The sequence below is a fragment of the Xiphophorus maculatus genome, chromosome 19 (assembly GCF_002775205.1).
Source record: "Xiphophorus maculatus strain JP 163 A chromosome 19, X_maculatus-5.0-male, whole genome shotgun sequence".
Classification (NCBI taxonomy): domain Eukaryota; kingdom Metazoa; phylum Chordata; class Actinopteri; order Cyprinodontiformes; family Poeciliidae; genus Xiphophorus; species Xiphophorus maculatus.
The window spans coordinates 7608392-7630708 of record NC_036461.1 but is presented as its reverse complement, the minus strand read 5'-3'; the positions used below and the strand labels follow the sequence as shown (position 1 = coordinate 7630708).

The following is a 22317-nucleotide window of genomic DNA, read 5'->3' as shown; positions in this document are numbered from 1 at the left end:
CCACGCGCACGAGCATGCGTTTACAACATCTGCACATGCACGCTCAACATGGATAATTGCTCCCACCACAACAATGACCGAACTCTTCTACAAACGACTGTAGGCGACAATTTTGCGCACGCGCGAGTTAAATCCCCACGCACACGTTTCTGGTCAACAACCTCCCAACAGCTACAGCAGCAGCAGCAGCAGCGGTTTATGCAACATCACATGGACTTTCTCACAATTTCAGTTATTGCAAATAATAATAATAGAAGAAAAAAAAAAAAAAAAATATATATATATATATATATATATATATATATATATATATATATATATATATATATATATATATATATATATATATTGCGTAAATGGAGTAGAACAGTTTCTGTCTAATTTTATTAAGAAAAATCCAGAGTGGGTGACATTTAATGCACCGCAGGGCCGCGCACTTTCCCACATTCAAATCTGAGACACGGGGAGAAAGAAAAGAGCATTCTCCAAAAATCCTGCGTAGTATCAGTCTGTCCCCGCCCAGAGGAATTAGTGTTACCTTGAGAGCCCTTGGCTTTTTGCGGCTGATTTGTTAGAGCAGTTAATCAGCTGTCAAGCCTGGGAAATACAGTCTGAAAATAAAGGGGGAAAGAACGCCCATCCTGCTACTCCACCTGACCTTAATTCTAAAACAAGCAGAGTTAAAATGGAGAAGCAGAAATATTTCCTTCCTCATTTATTCTTATCTTTAAATCGGATTTTTGTGTTTTATTTTTTTTTTAAATGACGAAATACGATTATTTCAAAGTTGATTCGTGTGAGCCTGTGTATGTAAAAACGTCCCAGTCTCCATCAGGTGAAGGAACATCTTCAGGCCTTTAGAAAAATAAACAAATAAATAAATAAATTCTGGCACACGGGTCACGCCCATTCTGTAGGCGGTTTGGAAAGAGGGAAGAAAAAAAATCCCGATTAGGAATTCCCTCTGCATACATCCATCTATGCATACATAAACGCACAGGAATCATTTTTAATCCTATTAACTCTCTGCAGCTATGAAGGAGAAAAAAAGAAAATCCGCCCTTTTTTTGGTAAATCTGAACGTAAAAACGTTCGGCCTGGAGATATTTTAGGGATGCAGACAGAAGATTCAGGCCTGTTTTATTATTATTATTATTATTATTATTATTATTATTATTATTATTATTATTATTATTATTATTATTATTACTACTACTATTACTATTATTCATTGTTTCGTTCATCGGGGGCATTGATCGCAAGGTCTCGTATTTAACTGCAATTAAAAAATAAAAAAAAAACACAAAAAAAAACGCTTAACATTCTCCCTACAAATGGGACATCTCGCCCCATCCGTCGCAGCGGAGGTGACACAGATGAAAGCTGCAGGACTTGAGCTAAAACGTTAATTCAAGATGAATAGAAGTTAAGCTGTCAGCTTAAGAAGGTGCAGCATGAAATGCGTTTCAGGGAAAGCATTTCAGCGAAGCCCTTCTGCAGATGTCATTTGATCCGCTGGGGAGCCCAAATTGTCCCGATTCATCAGAATATTTCACAATTTCTCTCCCTTAAATTATGTCCCTGATTTTGCGTCGGGTAGCGAAAGGATTGCTCCAATTTTGTTCGACAATTCTGAATCTGAGAGGAGCAAATTTGGGATGTTTTTACATTCATGTTAGTCGTAAAACATCACGTGTCTAAATTATATCTTCAAATTGTGTTTATTTTTGTTAATTTGATCTGATGAATGTGAAAAAGAAAACGCCAGCTGTGTGGTTTTTTTTTGTCTCTCTCTCTCTTTTTTTTTTTTTTACCTCCCCAACAGGAAGGCGATGGAGGAATGCAACGGTCACTGCTGTCCATCTCCGCTCAAACGCAAGGTCATGCACCAAAAAAGAAAAGCTGCTCGAATTACAACAAAATGTGCATCAATATTTAAAGAGCCCACGGAGAGCGTGCGTGACATTTCAACACGCGACTGCAGCCGAGAACAATGCGTGAAAACAATGCGTGCATGGAAACTGGACACTTTGCGCGCATATGATTTATAATTCATCAGCCTAAAACAGGGTGAAGGAAATCCTCTTTTTATCTTTTCAGTTTTTACTCCATTCTGGCTCCAAACCTATGTTTACAACCATAAGGCCCATTTTAAGGCTTGCGGTGTTTGAGGTATGTTGATGATCAAAACAATAAAATTGATATTTTATCTAGTAGCCATACGGGCAGCGCAGAGGTCTGTAATTCTACTCTTGCCTGTCAAAGTGACATTAGCGGCCAACATGGCAGAAAATTTTTGTTTGAACCCCCAAAATGTCGCGATTCCTTCAAGGAGACCCACAGACATCCGCCGAGTCCGTGCGCAAAAACCGGAAAAAAGGAAGAAAAAAAAAAAACTCTTGTAAAAGTCCTGTGATACCTGTCCACCAGGAACTGAAACTCGAGCCTTCCCTGCCTCCTCTCCCCTCCTGCTTCTGTTCCCCCAACACTCATTCTGAAGGTGGACACTAACATGAACAGGTTGAACTTACACAGACGGCGTTACTGACCTCAGATCAGCAGACCAAAAGTATCCACCTGCTAAAATCCAGCTGCCAGTGTACACGGACCCACTTTCCCCCCCTTTTTTGCTTTTACAAAAAATATCCAGAATCCAGTTAGAAGCAGCGCCGTCTCCGGGCTGCCTTTATCGCTCCTCGCAGGTGCGTCCAACACGGTGCATCATGCGCACAAAAGCCGCTATTTGCTCTGTGCCACTCGCGGCGGCTGCGGGCAAGAGGCGCGCACACGCTGACACGCACGCGCGCGCCAACCAGGGTCCGCCCTCCACTCAGCGCCAGCGCGCGCCCTTTAAAGGCACATGGAGCGTGCGCAGAGACACGAAGGCGCGTCTGGATGCTGTGGATTCATTTAGTTTCAGTTTGTTTTTAGGGAAAAAAATGCTATTGGAGAAAATCTGCAGTGCACAATGCTCGAATGGGAACATGTGGAACAATCTAATATAGGATGGAGAATGTAAGAAGAATAAATGAATGTAATAACATGGAGCCATGTAGGATAAATTCCTAAAGCGGTACCCTCAATGAGTTATCCTAACTTGTTTCTATAGTTTACTTCAATTTAATATAAGTTATGAAATTCCAACCTAATTTTGTGAGTTGTTGGCATTGCAGTTTATGGTTATAAGTTGGTTCAATGAAATGTAAATTTAAGCGTGTCAACATAACTCAACAATTTGAGTTTTAAAATGGTCTGCCTGAGTTGACGGTTTTTTTATTTTATTTTAATTTAGTTAATCAACATTTAATCAAATCAATTAACAATTGGGTGAAAACATACATGGTACAGTATCTAGCACTCAATAAAACATTTGTTTTTGCTTTTATGTCACATTTTTATGTAGTTAAAAATGTGACATAACCTCAGTGCCTTCAAAATATTCCTTGAACTTTTCCACATGTTTTCACCTAACTACAAAGTAATACAATATAGTAAAATGGAACATATGTGGATATCATTTATATTAGATTGTTTTCCAAGCATAAATCCCAGATTTACAGTGTATTTAGTATCTTGAATTTAATTTATTCTCAGTCTAAATCCAGCTGTTCTGTGAAGGCCTCAGATTTTGGTTAGAAAACAGTGAACAAACAGCATCATGAAAAGAAAGGAACACACTGGCTAAATCTGGACTAGCATTATTGAGAAATTTACAGCAGATCCATCTAAGAAAAAGTAACCCTGGACCATGATGCAACCACCTTTATTTCAGTCGGAATAGCTCAGACCTTTACTGCAATGGAGAATCTGCAGCAAGGTTTTAAAATCGATGTGTTCAGATGGTCTCCAGCCAATATGACTGAAGTATGGCTCTTCTGCTTAAAAGTTAAGATGTGCAGCCCAGGTGGAGGCGTACCTGAAACATTTTGCTGCTGTAATTGCAGCAAAATGCTGTTCTATGAAATATTGACTTATGGGGGCTTGTTACGAATCCGCGAGAATGGGGAAAAGTAAATGTTTCTAATTAGTTACCAATTCCATTCAAAATTCTGACACCACATTCCTGATTCTGAATTATTTTTTCTTAACACCATTCTATTTTGAGATAGATTCTTTTCATTAAGCAGAGTTCATATTGAATTTCTAACTCTGGACAGATTCCTTACGCTGAACAGATTTTCATATTTTTAAAGATTCCAGATTAAAGAGAGAGCATGGTAGATTATCTTCTCTGAACAGATTTCTGACCAAAGAAAACTGAAGAAAACTCCATCTCTGGATATTTCTTAAGATTTTCTTGATTCCAAACAGATTCATGGCACTGAACTAAGTCCTGATTCTGTCTCTTTTTATGAACGTATTTTTAAATCAAAACTCATTACCCTTCATTTTAACTTTAACCTATGAATTATTAAGATATTTAAAAGAGGCTAAACTAAACAAAAATGTGATTTGTGTCAAATTATAGAAGACAAGTTTGCAAAGAAACAATTTTAATTAGATCTATAAAAAATATAAACAGGATGACTTAACAAATGTGACCATGAGAAGATCTTTTTAATAATAAAATATAAAATAGTTTCTCTCCTGTCAATTTATGCAGGCCTGAGTATTGTTGTTATCCCATTCTTGTTCTACAAGAGGGAGGTATTGTCATAAATTCAGTTAACAGAACAATAACCCACATTTTGTCACTCTAACAAAGACAGGCCGAGAAAAAAATAAAAGAGAAAAAGGGTGGCAAAGAAATGACATCACATCAAACGAATCAGCATCTTTAACATAACCTGTGCCATCTCAGAGGCCAAAGAACAGTCCAGACACTAGCACATCATCACATAACCTTCCCCCCAATCAGCAATCCAGGATCACCAACAAACGACACCAACAGGCAAACCACTTAAAAATCCAAAAACCAAAAGAACACAGAAACCGACTGTGAGAATCAGACTGAATAGCAAGAAGATAACTCCCTCTTAAAATGATCGGATGATCTACACCCATCACAGGACAGGAATCCCACAAAAGGAGAAGGAAAACATTGCTCCCACTAACAAAGCCCCAACTTGAAATGCTAGCAGAAACACCAAACCACGTTCCCACAACCATCACACACACCATGCATGCAGCACCATTCATGCAAGAAACCTGCACTGCACCTTACGGCATGCAGCAGCACAACATGTTCTACACCTGAGTTTTGAGGAGAGCCAAGGAGCCACATCAGGTTTGTACCCGCAAAACCCCAGTGGCTACTAAGAAGCAAATTTCAGCAGCATAATCCCCAGTACGTAATTACCCACAACACTGCACAATTGTCCTTACTACAGACACCACAAGCCCTGTAAAACTGGGACTGTAAAACTTGCCACTGGAAATAATGACAAACAGAACATCAAAACAAAGACAAGAACACCACCTGATTCAATGGAAAAACTCTGAAGCCTCCCAAAAGCCCACTTGAGTAAGATTGACCCAAGGTCATTAAAGACCTATACCAGAATTTGATTTGGGGCCTCTCTTCCTGTTTAGAACATAACCATTGATAGGTTATGATTTGCTGAGATATATTTGTGGAGCTCATACACAAAGAACAGATTAAACTTGACGCTTCAGATTGCAAGTACATTAACACAACCATCAGAAAAATGAAAATTATTCCATACAACTTTTAAAAGAAAACTTGCAATTATCTGAAATCTTGCAACAAATATTAAACAAATCTAAGTTATTTACTGTATCTATGATGAAACAATCACATAAAATTTTATAGCACTCTCATTCCCCATAAACAAATACAAAAACATTTGCTCTATGGTCTGTGTAAGGATTCAAACATTTATGAGATGCCTCTGGTAGTTTGGAGGAGTTTAGTCTGCTTACGCTTTGCTGCTTTGCCCAGATGACACAGGTGGCCAAAAAATAAACTAACCTACACAAAGTAATTCAATTCATTCCCAATGGTATCATCTAAATACATCAGTTTGCTTCCCCAGATGGAGCCACATCCACCTGACCTCACAGGGATGACAAAGTAATGAGCAATCAAACAACCACAGGGTGAGACCCAGTCACTTGGCTACAGTCGACGATGAGGAAAACATGCCCCAGACAGACCTGGAGCTTTTAATTTACTTTAATCTCTTATAAACACCTCTCATCATTCATCTAATTCCATCTATTATGAACAACAACTCCTTCCTATATGGCATATTTAAGCCTATACCTAAATATGAAGAGATGTGAACTTAAGAAATGTTAAGCATCTGATTAATTATATAATTCTCCAGAAGAACTTGGCCATATTTTATAAATAAAACTACAGACACAACAGATGATACCAAAATGTCTTGTAGCTTCCCTTCACTCTTGCATGTTCATAAACCTTTCCACCCCTCTCCTCTTTCACTTAACACATATCAATAGTGCACCTGTCATTAGCAGGGATCGAGTTACTTTGACGCCTGCATAATAGAACCAGCTCAGCTTCAAAACCAAGTTGTATCCCACCCTGTGAGTGCACAGAAATATCTTGCAGTTCTAGCAACATTTCACAAAAATCAGGCTCCATATAAAGAGGTTAGAGGGATCTGAGCCAAGACATAGTTACTTAACCCTCTGATGCGTGAGTGACTGACTATACAGTCTTCTGTGAGTGGGTCTTTTTTGACCCGGGTTACAATCAATGTGGGTTTTTTTTGCTACTTTTATCATTTTGATTCAAAATAATGTTTTGTATAATACTTTCCACTGTGTTTTATTTCACACAAGTATTATTTCATGTTTGAAATATTTTATTTTTTCACTTTTTTAAACATTTTTAGAACAATTTGTATGACATTTTAAAAACAAAATGACAACAACAGCAATTTTACAACAGCAATGATGAAATGTCAATAATGGACAATGTCAACATCCATTATGTGTGTGTGGGTGTGTGTGAGGATGGGGGGGGAGTGGTGGTGCAAAAGAGCACGTTTCTTGAAACTAGCTAGATAACCAAGCTAGCTAACATTACTGTCTGTATTCTATTATGCTATGTGTATAATGCATGTGAGTGTATGTATGTGTGTGCATCCATCCATCCATCCATCCATCCATCCATCCATCCATCCATCCATCCATCCATCCATCCATCCATCCTCTTCCATTTATCCGAGGTCTGGTCGCATGGGTAACAGCCTAAGTAGGGAGGCCCAGACTTTTCTCTCCCCAGCCACTTGTTCCAGCTTCTCCGGGGGAAACCCAAGGCGTTCCCAGGCCAGCCGAGAAACATAATCTTTCCAGTGTGTCCTAGGCCTTCCCCTGGGTCTCCTCCCGGTGGGACATGCCCAGAAAACCTCACCAGAGACGCGTCTAGGAGGCATTCTAACAAGATGCTCCTCTCGACATGAAGGAGCAGTGGCTCTACTCTGAGTCCCTCCTGGATATCTAAGCTTCTCATTCTATCTCTAAGGGAGAGCCCAGACACCCTAAAACTAATTTGTGTCCATCACCTTGTTCTTTCGGACATGACCCGAAGCTCATGACCATAGATGAGGGTGGGAACGTAGATCGACCAGTAAATCAAGAGCTCAGCTCTCTCTTCGCAACGGCAGACCGGTGCAGCGCCCGCTTCATTGCAGATGCTGCGCCAATCCGCCTGTCGATCTCCCGGTCCATTTTTCCCTCATTCATGAACAAGAGCCCGAGACACTTAAATCCTCCACTTGGGGCAGGGCATCCTCTCCGACCCAAGGAAGGCACTCTATTCTTTTCCGGCTCATTTACATTTATTCATTTATTTATAAAGCTATGAATTTTTATATTATTTATTGAAGTGATGAAAGAAAGAATTTTGAACACATTGATCAACAGGTTTTGCATGTCATTCAACACATTTTCTCTTTTGGTTTTCCCATCCAGGGTGTCAGACACACATAGAGACACGCCCGCACACACACACACACAAATAATACACACGCACAATAAAGTATAGGCGGTAATGTTAGCTATTTGGTTAGACAACTAGTGTTAGCTAACGTCAAAGAAGGCTAATATGTTGATTTGTGACAATAACACTGTCACAGTACTCATGATTGACACACATACACACATTTGTGAGGTAAAAAATAAAGATAATACTTATATGCAAGAGTCCTTGCTTTGTAAAATATTATTATTCAGGGGTGAGACTTAGGACTCAGTGTGTATGGTTCACAAAAAAATGTTTACCTGACAGTCACAGTTGGTAAGAAACAAAGATTCCCATTAAATTCCACAGGAAATGAATGCTGGTCATTTTAGACCCACTCACGGAAGAATGGGGTAGTAATCTTAAACATGCTATTTCTTAAAATGTATAAATGGTAAATAAAAAAATTGAATTGCATGATATCAGTAACATATTTTTTGAGGAATACCTGGAATATAAAGTGATGAAAACTTTTCATTACAAATATATTGCAAAAAAACTGACATCACCAGGTCAAAGAGGACCCACTTATGCATCAGAGGGTTAAGGTATTGATATAACTCCATCATTTTCACCCACCGTCATAGCAGCATCATAGCAGTGTCTGACTTGGTACTGCAAATGCACCCATTAAATTCACCAGATGAATAGATGTATATGTTAGGCTTCTTAATGACACAATTCACACATGACATATTAAAAAAAGTAAGAAGTGAGAATGAGAGTTAGTTCCAAGTCCATACAGATGAAAAACCAAGAAACTAAGCAGAACTTCAGCAGGAACTTCTGTCTGAATCAGGATGGTTTTTTTAAAATTAGTGATGCAGATTCTATTAATACATCATTACAGAGTGAAAATATAAATGCAGTGATTCATGGCTTTTATAAATTCAATGAACAATATATTGTATATATATATTTTTTTTTTACATTTTTGCCTCAATAGTAATTCACAAAAGAACAGGAAATTTGTCCTCTAGTGCTTAATGGCTAATTTAAATATGGTCATTGTATTTTGTATTCATTTATGATTGTTTAAACAAAAAAAAGAGGAAGTGAAAACTCTGACAACATCCATAGCTGAAATCTTTCTCATGATCTTTTTTTCAAGTTTTATTAAATGTAGTTATCACTCAGTCACGTTAAATAACGTAAAAAAGGTTACAATATGCATAATAGAGAGGACAAGAGAGCACAACGAATCAGAAATATTAATATTAATGTAATATGCTGGATAAAATCTGAGATATTATTCTGTGCAGCCCATCGTATGCACACATGATTAAAAAATTCTTTCAACTCCACAGTGCTGCCATGGAAACCTGCTAATGAACAATGTTTATTAAAGCTGCAGAATGATGTTCTCTCTATGCCTCTGCAGTCACTGTACCATCCAACATTTCAGCTTTTAGGAAAACCACTACATTCATTCTAAATTATAAATGATATTAGTGTCATTAAGATTTTACTGGTTACACAAGCAGCTTGAGATAGGCACCAGCGCCCCTCCTGACCCCGATGGGATAGGGGTGTAAAAAAAATGGATGGACGGACGGGCAGATGGATGGTTACACAAACCACTCTGCATACCTTTACAAGCAGTTTCAGGTTTTTCAATGTGAATTGTAGTATTGTTTTAAAAGTTTAGAACCACAAACGTATTCATCATTTTCTAGAAACTTTCTTCTTTCATGTTGTTTTTCACTTCAGGACTTTTTTGTTATAGCTTCCATCCTGCAAATCTTTGCACTTTCTAACAAAAGACAGTGATATTGAACACTGGGTGTCTGTAGAGTTTGAGGGTCTTCCCTGAACCTCTTTACATTTCAGCACCTAAAGACTTTTAAATTAAACCATGCCTTCCTTTGAACTTCATCTTTTGCTGTTTCTGACAGTTTTCTGGCGTCCCTTTTCTGTTTCTGCAACATTAGGCCTATTTTACATTCCAGAAAACTGCTGGCTGCCAGCTAGGTGGAGGCATGTAGCATAGCCTTTGTGAAAGTTTTGCATTGGTTTAGTTATAAAAAGCATTAATTCATCTGGCTCATTCTGTTGGGTAAGGAATAGGTTTAAATAGAAAAGAAGAATTTATTTTGGTCTTAAATAAATTAAGCTATATGTTTTCTAAAGTCCCCTGACTGGTTATAAGCATCAGCAGGTCCAATAATAAGCTTGGACCTGCTGAGGTCCAAACATAGTATCCAGAGAGGTGGTACAGCTAGTTTTTGGACCAAAATAAAAAAAATTCTCTTCAGTATCATTGTGCTTTAGAAAGGGACTGAACTGATCGATGAAAGGTGACTCCCCAACATGTTTACCTGCAGACTTTCCCCTTCAATACAAATCAAGTAAGACAGTTTCTAAAGATCTACAAAACCCTTTAACTTTAGGTTTCAGACACTTTCACAGAATGGTGTAAAGTTAGATATTAAATCTTTTAAGTCTCACTTCCCCTAGACATTTGTTTCAGCTACTTGTGTCACACCTGTTCACTTTTCAACTTCATTAAAATGAATGGTTTGATTATTTAGCAGTGTCACTCATATGCAGGAAACACTGAGATGAGAGAGAGGATGAAGTTTAACAGTTGATTGAAAACACAGATTGAAAATGTACAGACAATGGATTCCAGGGACTCCGTCAGCATACTAAACAGAAACGTAAAGGATTTTGACATCTAGACTATGGTAAGCATAATGTAGATGAGGTTTGAGATAGCTTCAGGTTTCAATTATATTCTTTCTTCAGTGTGACAGAGCAGAGCATCAGCCCCACTACTACAGATGAAACCCTGATCCTGAACCCTATGATTGTCATTGTTTTTAAAGGAAATGCTTTGTAATAGTCTTTAACTGTTAGCTGCACTGTGTTATAGTCCTCCTGGCACCTTTATAGGGCAGGGAAGATGAAGAGAAGGTGGTTTATGGTGTGTAAAAATTGACTTGTTGTTTCCTTTCTTCTCTATGACTTCAGCAGCAAAGCTCTGAACCTTCAGTCTGTCATGTTGAAGTTTGCATTTCAAAGCAAAACCTTTGACCAAATAATGCTTCCACACAAAGCCAAAAAGTAAGCAAAGAGCTGTGAAAGAATGTTGTCTCCAAATTTTCAAGTTGGGATAAATCTGCATATCTGTAAAAGTTTTTTTTTATTATTATTTTATTTCATTTTAGAAATGAATAAATAAAAAAAATAAATCTCTCTATAACGCAGATTTATTACATAGGATTTGCTTTATATGTTTCGGCCTTGTTCCCAGTCAAACATATGATTGTTCGGTATAGAGCTCCACAAAAACTTCAAGTATCAGTTAACATGACAGTCAATATGGAAATAATGAATTAAAATATTTATTCAAACAGGAGAGTAAGCATTGGAATGGGTTCAAACTCCAACACAATCTTTTCCCAAACCAATCTGAATTCTGAATCTAATCCAAGCTCAGAGCTTTAAGTGATGCAGAGCCTTTTGACGTGATGTACGATGACCCTGAAGCAATGAATCGTGGGTAGAAATCATTCTGCAGGAGTGTAAACATCATTGAGTTTCCTGACATTAAAACATCACAAGATAGAGGCGGATACATTAAGGATGGGACAAGCACCGATAACTCCTGCTAGGAACAATATGCATGATGTGGGAATCATTTTTATTCTAAAGCATTATCATAACCTGTAGTTATCCCCTCTTCCAAGGCAGACAGTCAGTTATCCCTCAAAGTCGTTTCTCTTGTCATCTTCAGAGAAATGACGAAACTTGGAATTTGTATAATTTCTGCAGAAAAATTTATCAATAATTCTGAATGAAATAACCCCTGAAGGCTAAAGGTATGTGTTAAATTAGAGAAGAGAAAATCAAAAGAGACAAAATGCTGGCAGGGCTGTTTGCTACATCCAACACAATGTAGAATAATGTTTTTGTCTGAGTCCTGTAAAAGGCCTGACAGGCTGTGCTGTGTTTTACATAACTCATGAATAAAAATAAGCCACCAGCAAAACTCGGAGTGATTGATGGGATTGAGTCCTCCGTCTAAAAGCTGCCATTCTGTGAAAGTTTAAATTTATTCAATCTATTGCAGTGAAATTTCTTCATACGGACGATCAGTGCTCTCGTGATGCGTCCGCAGCCACAAACTGAGCCGTGACATGGAGTGGGAGCTCCGAGGCGATCTTTGGGAGGATGATGGTGACTTTGTTGTCTCTCTGAGAGGCATATATTTTACGTCAGGGAATGGAGCTGTGAGCGACAGAGATGGGGATGAAGATAAGGTGAAATAAACAGAGAGAAAGTGAGTCCTCTGGGCTTTTACTGCCCTCTAACAGCATATATCCTGAGGGCACAGGGACAGGGAGTGGTTGCCACTAAAAAGCTATTGATCACATCACTGTGTTATCTCCTCCACTTTAGAGTGTATAAGTCACGTCTTCCCGCAGGGTGGGTATGTGTGTTACGATGAGTCTCTGCTGTCCGCGTGAGCGGTGGCTGGAACATATATTGACAGGAGCAGCTTGACATGCCAATGACCTGCAGTGTCAGTTTATTGAACTGCTCCATAATGCAGAGTGATTACAGAGGAGTGTTAATTCACTCCAATACAAATAGTCCACCTTAAGACAACGACACAAGAATGACCTCAGACACAAAGCCCCTGCAGGAATTTTGCTTTAGTTTTGCTACTGACAATCTATAGTTATGTTGGGAAGATGAAGAGACTCCACAAGTGGGAGTTTCTTTGCAACAGCACATCACTATTCAGTGTCCACGGTAATTGAATAAGGAGAGGCCAAGCCAGAAGGCAAAACTTTGAATTTACCCATTGATCTACGTCTTATTTCTCTGTGGGAGTCAACGCCTCAGAGTATATGAATTTAAATCAATATGTTGTAAGAACAAAAGGGTAAAATGAGCTCGTTCTACAAAATGTCAACGCTCAATCTTACCAGTCTCAGAGATCTTGTTGAGTATTACCAAAGGTGCGAGGATAAATATTCTGGGGTATTCTTTTGGTAATTAAAAGTAAAATTCTGGATCAAAACAGTTTATAAATTAAAAGGACATAAAACAACAACAAGAACAAAAACATCCGTCTATGAAGCAGTGGATACCAGTGACGACCTTGTAAACTAAATGGCATATGAATAAAAATTTTAACTTTGTAGGAATTTTCAGTCTAATAATAACATTCAATCTTTGGCCAATACAATCTCATTGGCTTTCTTCTTTTGTCTTTAAACGAAATAAACTATTTATTATATTTAGGTAAAAAGGGTTTTAAAATGTTGAGTGATGATGTATATACTTACAAACAGTTGCAAGCGATACTCAAAGAAAATAGTCAAAATTAAACTAACCTAATAGATCTGAACCCAGTCAGATATATGTAACATATTTTAGTATTGACTGTCTCATTGTCAGTTGAGATGGACTTTAAGACGAGGAGAAAAGAACAGAGAACAAAGAGTTTCACATTCACTGGTGGATCGTTTTTTTCTTTCTTGTATCTCTCTATCAGGCTTTGTAACAAAGACTGGCATCTCACAATATTGATTAAAATGTGTCGGTTGTTTGGGGAAGGTATAGAGAATGTATTTAGAGGTCACATGAATGAATACCTTCATGACCAAACATGAGGTTTTTAAAGAGGTGCATTTTGGTTTAGTTTGTATTAAATAAATAATGACATTGTGACAGAATACGTGTTCATGATGGAGTCGCTAAGGCAGTGGCCCATACAGAAACACTGCCTCTATAGTTCTTCTTGGAGTTAATTAGTTAATGATATGGTTTCACTTTTAATTTAAGTCATCTGCCACCTCAAGTAATGGCTGTCTGATATGATTTATTCTTTGATTGTTGTTGCTTCTACTTTGTATTTTCCACACTCTTTGAGATCCCAGCTGTCCTTCGTTCCTTCTTTAGTCTTGTTTCTATGATCTTCGTTGCTGTTTTGTCTGGCATGATTCTGTGTTTAATGATAATTATAGCTGCTCTGCTGTTGGTTGTCTTTATTTTTTGAAGGTCGTATCTTAGTTTCCATTCTTTTCCCTGAGTTTTTTTTTTTTTTTTTACTTTTCAGTTCTTTCCACTTTGCTTGTTCACCACAAGTTCCTTAACATCCATTTTTCTTGCCCTTTTAGTTAGGCAGGAAGACCACCATTCCTTCAGTTAACCTGCTTTGCTTATAGGTTACAACCGATTGGAGTATTTATATAAAACTTTTAAACTCCCAGGAGCTGATGGATCCCACAGTACCTATCTCCAAATGGTCCTTGTAGTTTCCTGAGAAACCATTTTAACAAAAAATGTATGTGTATAATTTTATATAACTTTAAGGAAAAGAGTTGACGTTCAAGAAATTGTCCAGAAGCAATGGCGCCTCCTAGAGTTGCAATATACAGAGGTTGCAGAACAGCCTATCAATGAACATGTAAATACAGTTAATTTCTTTATAAGAGATTTCATCTGTTATCATTTTAAAAATGAAAAGCAAATCTAATCAGCATTTCAAGTTTGACTATATTTTAATGTAATGTTGTGGATTTTAATCAAATAATCTCATTAGTATAGGGTTGTGCATAAATAGGTAAAGGAAATCTATTTAAATCTTTTAGCTCTGGGTGGACTTAGCCTATTATTTTTCAAAACTATGCTGACTTTTGGTTTATTTATTTAGTCTGCTACACAGTGCTTAGTAAAGGTTCAACCTTGGTTTTCAGCTATTTTTAACATCCAAACACACACTTTCTAAGTGGCAAAAGTCAAACCAACAGTATATTAGACTTTTATCCGTAGGACTTCAGTCAAATTTAACCGTTCGTACACAAACACTGATGACAGAGAGTTACCATGCCAGCTGCTGGCCTGAGGATGACTGTTTTCATATCTGCTAGAGCATCCAGCAGGCTGCTTCAGACGCAGCCTGCTGGCAATCTGAGAGTGGCCCACATGGTAATAAACACATGCGTACCAACACACAAACAGGCTGACACACACTTCAGCCGCTACAGTTTGTGAGCTTGTGTGTTCACCAACTGTCAGCTGTGAAATTAGATCAGCCACCCTCTACAGATGTGACGGCTAACAGGAAATGCAGCGAGGCACTGAGACAGAAGCTCTGTCACACAGGGATAAAATGTGTAGGAATCCGTATTTGTTACCCAACTGATTTTTGGACTGCAATTTTCATAAAATTTTTGTAGTTTAGAAATCCTTGACAAGAGACGAAAAGAAAGAGTGTATAGCCAAAAAACTACCTAACAGGTGATAAATGTCTGTGTGACAATAAAAGGTAACCAAGTGATACTTTTTTAGATCTGAAAACACTGAAAAATTGTAGCCTCTGTTCCTAGAAAGAACAAACAGATCAGGAGGGTAGTACATATTCCAACTTACAAAGAGAGTACCATGAAAACAAAGGAGAAGAAGCACAGGCAATCTATTAAATGAAAACAAAGTAATCATGCTCGGGGTGATCAGAGAGCATAACGGGAATAGTGTACCCTACAAACTCCACTTTGAGACAATACAAAATACGTTTTATCTTCAATATAAAAAATCATCCAGGAGTCTGGAGTTTCAGAAAGTTTTTTTCATAATACCAACAATGAGTGCAAGAGGGACGTTAGTTCAGGGAACTTTTCAGCGACTGCTGTACTGGTACGTCATGGTAAGGAAGGAGTTTTGGGTAATTAGTGAAAGAATAAACTCATAACTACAAGTTGAAATGAGATTCTGCAAGGAGGCAAGATTCTTCATTCTTAAGGATATGGGGCAATGAGATGAGAGCAGTCTGATTTTATGCTTTAAAATGATCAAGTTCAGGTGGTTTGGATGTCTGACTTCCTCCTTAGGGAGGCATTTTATACATGGTCAAAGGGCAAACCCAGCATTTACTGGAGAGATTTTATCTCATCACTAGCTTTAGGGAGTCAAGATGAGCTGGAGGAGGTAGCTGGGGACCTCTACTGAAACTACTTAGTCTATGACTGGATCAAAGATGAGAGTCTAAGATGGATGGATGACTTTTAATGTTTAAATTTCTAACTTTTGGTGCCTTTAACCCTCAATCAGAGCTGACAAAGATATCTCTGCATATCATATTTGCATGATTATTCCTTTTGAACTCAAAATTCAGACAAGAGTATAAAGGTGAAGCCTTCAGGATTAGGTTTGCATCCACTTTCCACTGGTGAATCTGACATTACTGGACTCAAAATTAGTGTGAGACTAAAAGAGCAATTCATTTAAAATAGATATATGTAGATTTATTTTAAAATACAGATTAATTAGTAAAACTTTGGGTGCTTATAAAAGCTTGAACATTTATATGTGTTTTCTGTGAAGCCTTTTTTTTACTGGTTTTGCATGGCAATCAAAACCACAGTCAACTTTAAGAAAGAAAAACAGAAAATTATTTTGTATTGTGTTCTTGAGCTTTTGAGTAAGACAACAAAGATATATTTGTAATGTATTTTTTGGCTAGGGAAATTAAACATTAAAGAAAAAGTTAATCATTTACCTCAGATGCAGTAGTTTGATGCCTCTCTTCCCATTTGAATGATAATTCTTGTAGCTGTGACTCATAGTGGCCAAGGCTGTTCTCTGCAGTGCATATGTGAATCAGAAATCAAGTGAATGATTGTGATAATAATCATCCTTTCATTTCTCCAGATCTCAAATTTTCCCAACTATGAACCACTTTTTTAGTTTGATCAGCAATTTTATTTGCTTATAAAAGGTCAGGTTAAAGTAGTTCAAGAGGGAAACCAAACAACACTCCTCAGCTCAATCTGGGAGGTCCCAATGTATTGCTAGGCCAGAATGCAAATATATTATCTCAAGCAGGTTCTGGGTCTGTCCTGGAGTCTCTTCACAGAAGGAAGTACCCAACAAACCTCCTAAAGGAGGTCCCCAGATTTTAAAACCACCTCAACTGTGGACCAGCAACTCTACTCTGATCACCCTTCCAGTACACGAAAATCCCCATGAAGGCTGAGATCCACCATTCTCTGCAGAATTAAGTATTTGTATCTGGGATCTTGTTCTTTCAATCGTCCTTAAAGTCCCTTAGCTATAGAAGTGAGTCAGAATGTACACAGACCGATAAATCGGATCCCATAAGCTGTCTATCCACCTTTGCGCTTCCTCCTACAATCACTCAGAAACAATACAACAAGCTACTTGAACTCCTTCGCCTTAGGCATAGCTTGACCCCAGCAGGGAGGGGCCAGTCCATCTTTTTCCGGTTGAAACCATTGTCTCAGACTTTGAGGAGCTGACTCTATAAACTTCAGACTACAAAAAAGCTGAAAGAGTGGAAAGAAATTGCATATGTGTTTTTCTGCAGAGAAGAATATCTATCGATCCATTATGTTGAGAAGCAGTGGCTCTACTCAGAGTCCCTTCTAAATGACCAAGCATCTCATCATATATCTAAGGGAGAGCCCAGACACCCTGTGAAGGAAACTCATATTGGCCACTTGTTCCCTGTAATATTTCAGTGATTTCTCAAAGCTCTTGACCAAAGATAAGGGTAAGAATATAGACCAATTGGTAAATCAAGAGCTTTCTCTTCACCATGAGCATCTGCCTGTTGATCTCTGCCTCCTTTTTGTTTTAGAAGAGCATGAAAGTAAGCAAGCCTAACCACTATAAATAACATTCATGAATAGCTTATAAAACCTCATGGACAACATATTACCTTGGGAGACTTTGCTGAGGTCTGTAATGCAAAGTTATTCTCAAAAGTTATATTCTCAAAAGCCTTTTCAAACTTTATGGTGCAAAAATAAAACATTTTATTACCTTTATAAAGAGTTGTTAACCAGTTCTCTGGGCTGGGAGGCATTTCAGATGGATCATCACACAATAGAAATGGTTGGTCAGATCAGCATTTATGTTAGATGAAATGAAACAAGCAAGAAAAAACATGATATAGCCTCTTGTCAGAAAAGAGTTTCAAATCCAAAGTTTGTGATAGCATGAGATACTAATGCCCTTGGCAATGCTACTGTAGAAAAACATACTGCCTTAAGGACCAAATCTTTGTGTAGATGATTGTCTCATACTATTGGTTTCCACGAGACATGTTTGTGAGGAGAATGGAACAAAAAGCACATGAAACCTTTAACACTCTAGACTTCTCAATGCTAGATTGAGCAGAAATTATTTTCTGGAATCAATCCAAACAGCTTTCCTGGGAGGTAGAAATAGTCATGATGATTAATTCTACTGTAAATCTGAAATCAAACTGAATCGCATCCATCATGTTGGAGGTGGAGATCAGCAAAAGGCATATTGGATTTTTAATCAGAAGAAAATGTCAACCTCAGTCTAAATAAGAAGACATTACGACAGGAGGCCTGAGTGAGTGAACTCACTGTCAGGAGAATAAAAAGGCAGGACAGAAGGAGGGATGTATTGGAGAATTGAAACACTTACTGTTTACTTACCTCAACGGCTACTGTGTTGTGAACAGCGTGGGCCAATTCCAAGTGACACCTCATTTATTACGCTGAACACATTGGATCAGAGGTACAATGACACTGCTGCCGCCCACACTGCATAGAAGGGCAGCAGCATGTTTCTTCAACTCAAATGACAAAACCAGATTCGCCTAACCTATCTCAGGGTCTAGGATTAGGGTAAAAACATTGTTTTGTACGGTAGCCCTTTGGCTCAGTGGAGTTCAGTTTATAACAACTTTACTTCCAGAAAAAGCTGATGAAAAGAAAATGGTGCAAGCAGATGTGGGACGATGATGGTGAATTTGTTGTCATCATCCACTTGATATTGATTGAAATGTTGACTTGTTGATTTTAATTTCAGTCTGTAGTGGATGGATTTTTATTGTGGCACAAGATTTGCTTCTTAGTATTTCCTAGTTGGGTTTCATTCCAGACATGATGTCCTCTAAAAAGGTGTGGTTGATTGATGTAGGCTGTGTCCTTTGTCTACTCTGAATACAAGAAGTGAGCCACTGTGAAATTGGATGGTTCAGATGTATCTGAAGTTATAATTGTATATTTTGCATTTGAATGTTCTTTATGGTTTCTCTGTATTCCACAGGAATAAAAAAAATAGTGTGGGAATGGATGTCGGGCTGGTGGCAAGACTGTAGGTTCTTTGGACAAGTCTTTGAGGATAGTGCATTTGAGTATACAATATTTTATAGGCATTGGAACTTTTTGTACCTTTTGTTGTGAGGATCCAGAATTTTTTGCTTCTTTTTATTCAACTCTGTTCTCATAAAACTGTCTCAAAAGATGTTTTTAGGTATAAGCTCATGTTTGTGCAATTTGCACATTAAGTGAACCAACCTACATGCCAGCAGTGTTTTCATGTACAATACTGTATTGCGTTTAAAAAAAAGAACATCCACAGAATTTGTCACCATCACAATTTTAAATGCGTATCTGATCATTTTGTGACCTTCTGTACCACTCCAGGTCTGTTCCATAGAGGGAGGAAAGAGAGAACTGCCCTTATTAACAGTGGCAGGCCTGGGTGGCTCTGGATGATAAAGATGGATGATCCAACTCTCCAACACACACACAGAGCGATACATCTACTGCAGCTATAGCACTCCGGCAAACAGTGGAAGCTAATGAAGAGGAAAATGTGTGGTTTTTGTGTGCATTTTACCTCCTTTATGAATTCAATATCAGCAGCAAAAAAGCTGTTCCTGATATAGAGGCCATAAGAACAGACCCCAAGCTAATTTTAATTCCTGAAACATCAAAAATAAGCCCATCCAGCACGCTGTTATAGCAACGTTTACACTGGATTAGATGTCCAAAGTGCAGCAGAGAAATTATTTTCCCCTTTTGGACATTTTTTTGCAATTATGCATTTTTGCTGATGAACTGCAGAGAGAAGCAAATTATCAGCCGACTTGGTGAGTGTGTCTCTAAGATTGGCTGCTGGAGGGATTATGGAAATGGAAATGAGAAGTTGATATTTTGAGTCCAGGCTGAATCTCGGAACAAAATGAAAGCTGTTCATTTTGTCCAGACAGTTGGTGTTTGGGTTGTACCTGAGCTTCTTTTGTTGTAGGCATGCTACCCTCACTGTGAGCTGATAAACTCTGCTTATTCCTTTCATTTTTAAGCTTTTTATCATCATTTAGATTAAATAAATCCAGTTTGACTTCAGCTTTAAAAATAACATCCACTTGAGAAAACGTCTTACCTGCTGTACAGAAGAATGTTACAGCCATTCTGAGTATTGTGACATGCCTGCTGACATTAGCTTTCAACTCGAAACCCTGCTGTGCGTAAGTATTTTCCTCACAGCGTGGTTGTACTCTTAATCTGGATTTTCTGAGGTAATTATGGCGTTCCAGCGGTGGATAAATGTACGACCTTAGATATTCGTCAGGACAACAGTACAGTCGGTGTTCTGGAGCTGCTGTGACTTTTCCAATAACTTTTCACTGTGACTGATGTCAGCAATATGAATCTCAAAGATACTCAAAGATTATATGAAGAATGGTTTGAAAAATGCTATAAATTCCTGCATCTTGGGTTGCGACATACAGTTGTGTTCGAAATAATAGCAGTGCCTCAACAGCAGCAAGAAAATCACTGGTTTTATTAACATTTCAAACTCTATACCCCAGATAAGTTTCTGGGGGGTAAAATAAAGGTATAGAAAACCAACAAACCCAACAGGACAGCCATGCATACTGTGGATTATGTGAAATTGAATGATTAACTGAAAAGGGTGTGTTCAAAAAAATAGCAGTGGTGAGTCCAATTAGAGAGGGCATCAATTAGGGAGGGTATTCTGGGAAAAAAGGGTGTTAACAGGTGATCCGTATTTAAGGATCAAGACAACTGGCATGCTGGCTGTGCATTTCTCCTGAAAAAACAATGAAAATGGGTCGTTCCAGACACTGTTCTGAAGATGAGCGTTTCCTAATAAAAAAATTGATTAAAGAAGGGAAAACATACAAAGAGGTGCAGAAAATCATTGGCTGTTCAGCTAAAATGATCTCAAATGCCCTGAAATGGGAGCAAAAAACTGAAAAACGAGGAAGAAAAAGAAAGACAACCCCTCAAATGGACAGAAGAATAGCCAAACTGGCGAAGACTCAGCCAATGATGGGATCCAAGAGGATCAAGCAAGACCTTCAGTTGACAGTGAGTACTGTGACAATCAGAAGACGTCTTACTGAGGTTAACCTTCCAGCAAGAAGCCCCCGCAAAGTCCCACTGCTGAGAAAAAGACATGTGCAGAAGCGTTTACAATTTGCCAAAGAGCACATTGACTGGCCTGAAAAGAAATGGCATAATATCTTGTGGACAGATGAAAGCAAGATTGTTCTTTTTGGGTCTCAGGGTCACAGGCAGTATGTCAGACGCCCTGCAAACACAGAATTCAAGCCACAGTACTCACTGAAGACCATTAAGCATGGTGGTGCAAGCATCATGATATGGGGATGTTTTTCATACTATGGTGTTGGTCCGATTCACCGCATACAAGGGATCATGGATCAGTTCCAGTACATCAGGATCCTGGAAGAGGTCATGCTGCCATATGCTGAGGAGGAAATGCCTTTGAGGTGGACCTTTCAACAGGATAATGACCCCAAACACACCAGCAAGCGAGCAAAAGCATGGTTCCAGATGAACAAGATTCAACTGATGGAGTGGCCAGCACAATCCCCGGACCTTAATCCCATCGAAAACTTGTGGGCTGACATAAAAAGTGCAGTGCATGAGGCAAAACCAAGAAACGCTGAGGAATTGTGGAATACAGTGCAATTATCCTGGGCTGCAATACCTGTGGAACGATGCCAGAAGTTGGTTGACTCCATGCACCACAGATGTGTAGCAGTCATCGGAAACCGTGGTTTTGCAACAAAATATTAGTTTAGGATACTCAGCTAGGTTCACTTATCAAGAATTTCTTTGTTTGTACATTACATTTTTGAGTTTCCAAGGAAAGATGGCAACACTGCTATTCTTTTGAACATGCCATTTCTTACTTTATTTGAAATATTATTATTATCATTTAAGTTTTGATGACTTTGCGCAATTGTTTTGCTTTGGAATAGAATGTACTGTGTCCCCAATGTATCTGTGTTCATTAAAGTACAATTTCTTTGAAGAATTTTGACATTTACTCATTTTTCTAAAGGCACTGCTATTATTTCGAACACAACTGTATACCCAGAAAAGTTGGTTAATCTATTCTTTTGTGATTTGTGATAGGTAAACAGTCATACACTTCACTAAGGACATTTAACAGGGGTTTAGTGGAGGATAGTGTCTGCATTATGTAGAGATGCCCCTCGTCTCCGATCCTGTTTATGTTCATGAACAGGATTCTAAACTGTAGTCATAGAAAAGAGTCCTGAATGT

At 38.3% G+C, this 22317-nt stretch overlaps 1 protein-coding gene across 1 annotated transcript in view; it reads right to left on the bottom strand.

Annotated features, from left to right (window-relative positions):
* The window catches only part of nrxn3 (neurexin 3), a 121363-nt gene extending 118592 nt beyond the window's left edge, over positions 1 to 2771 (bottom strand). The window contains 1 exon segment of the mRNA XM_023352245.1: positions 2550 to 2771. The gene's annotated coding sequence lies outside the window, so the exon portion shown is untranslated.
* Between the last annotated feature and the right edge of the window lie 19546 nt (positions 2772 to 22317).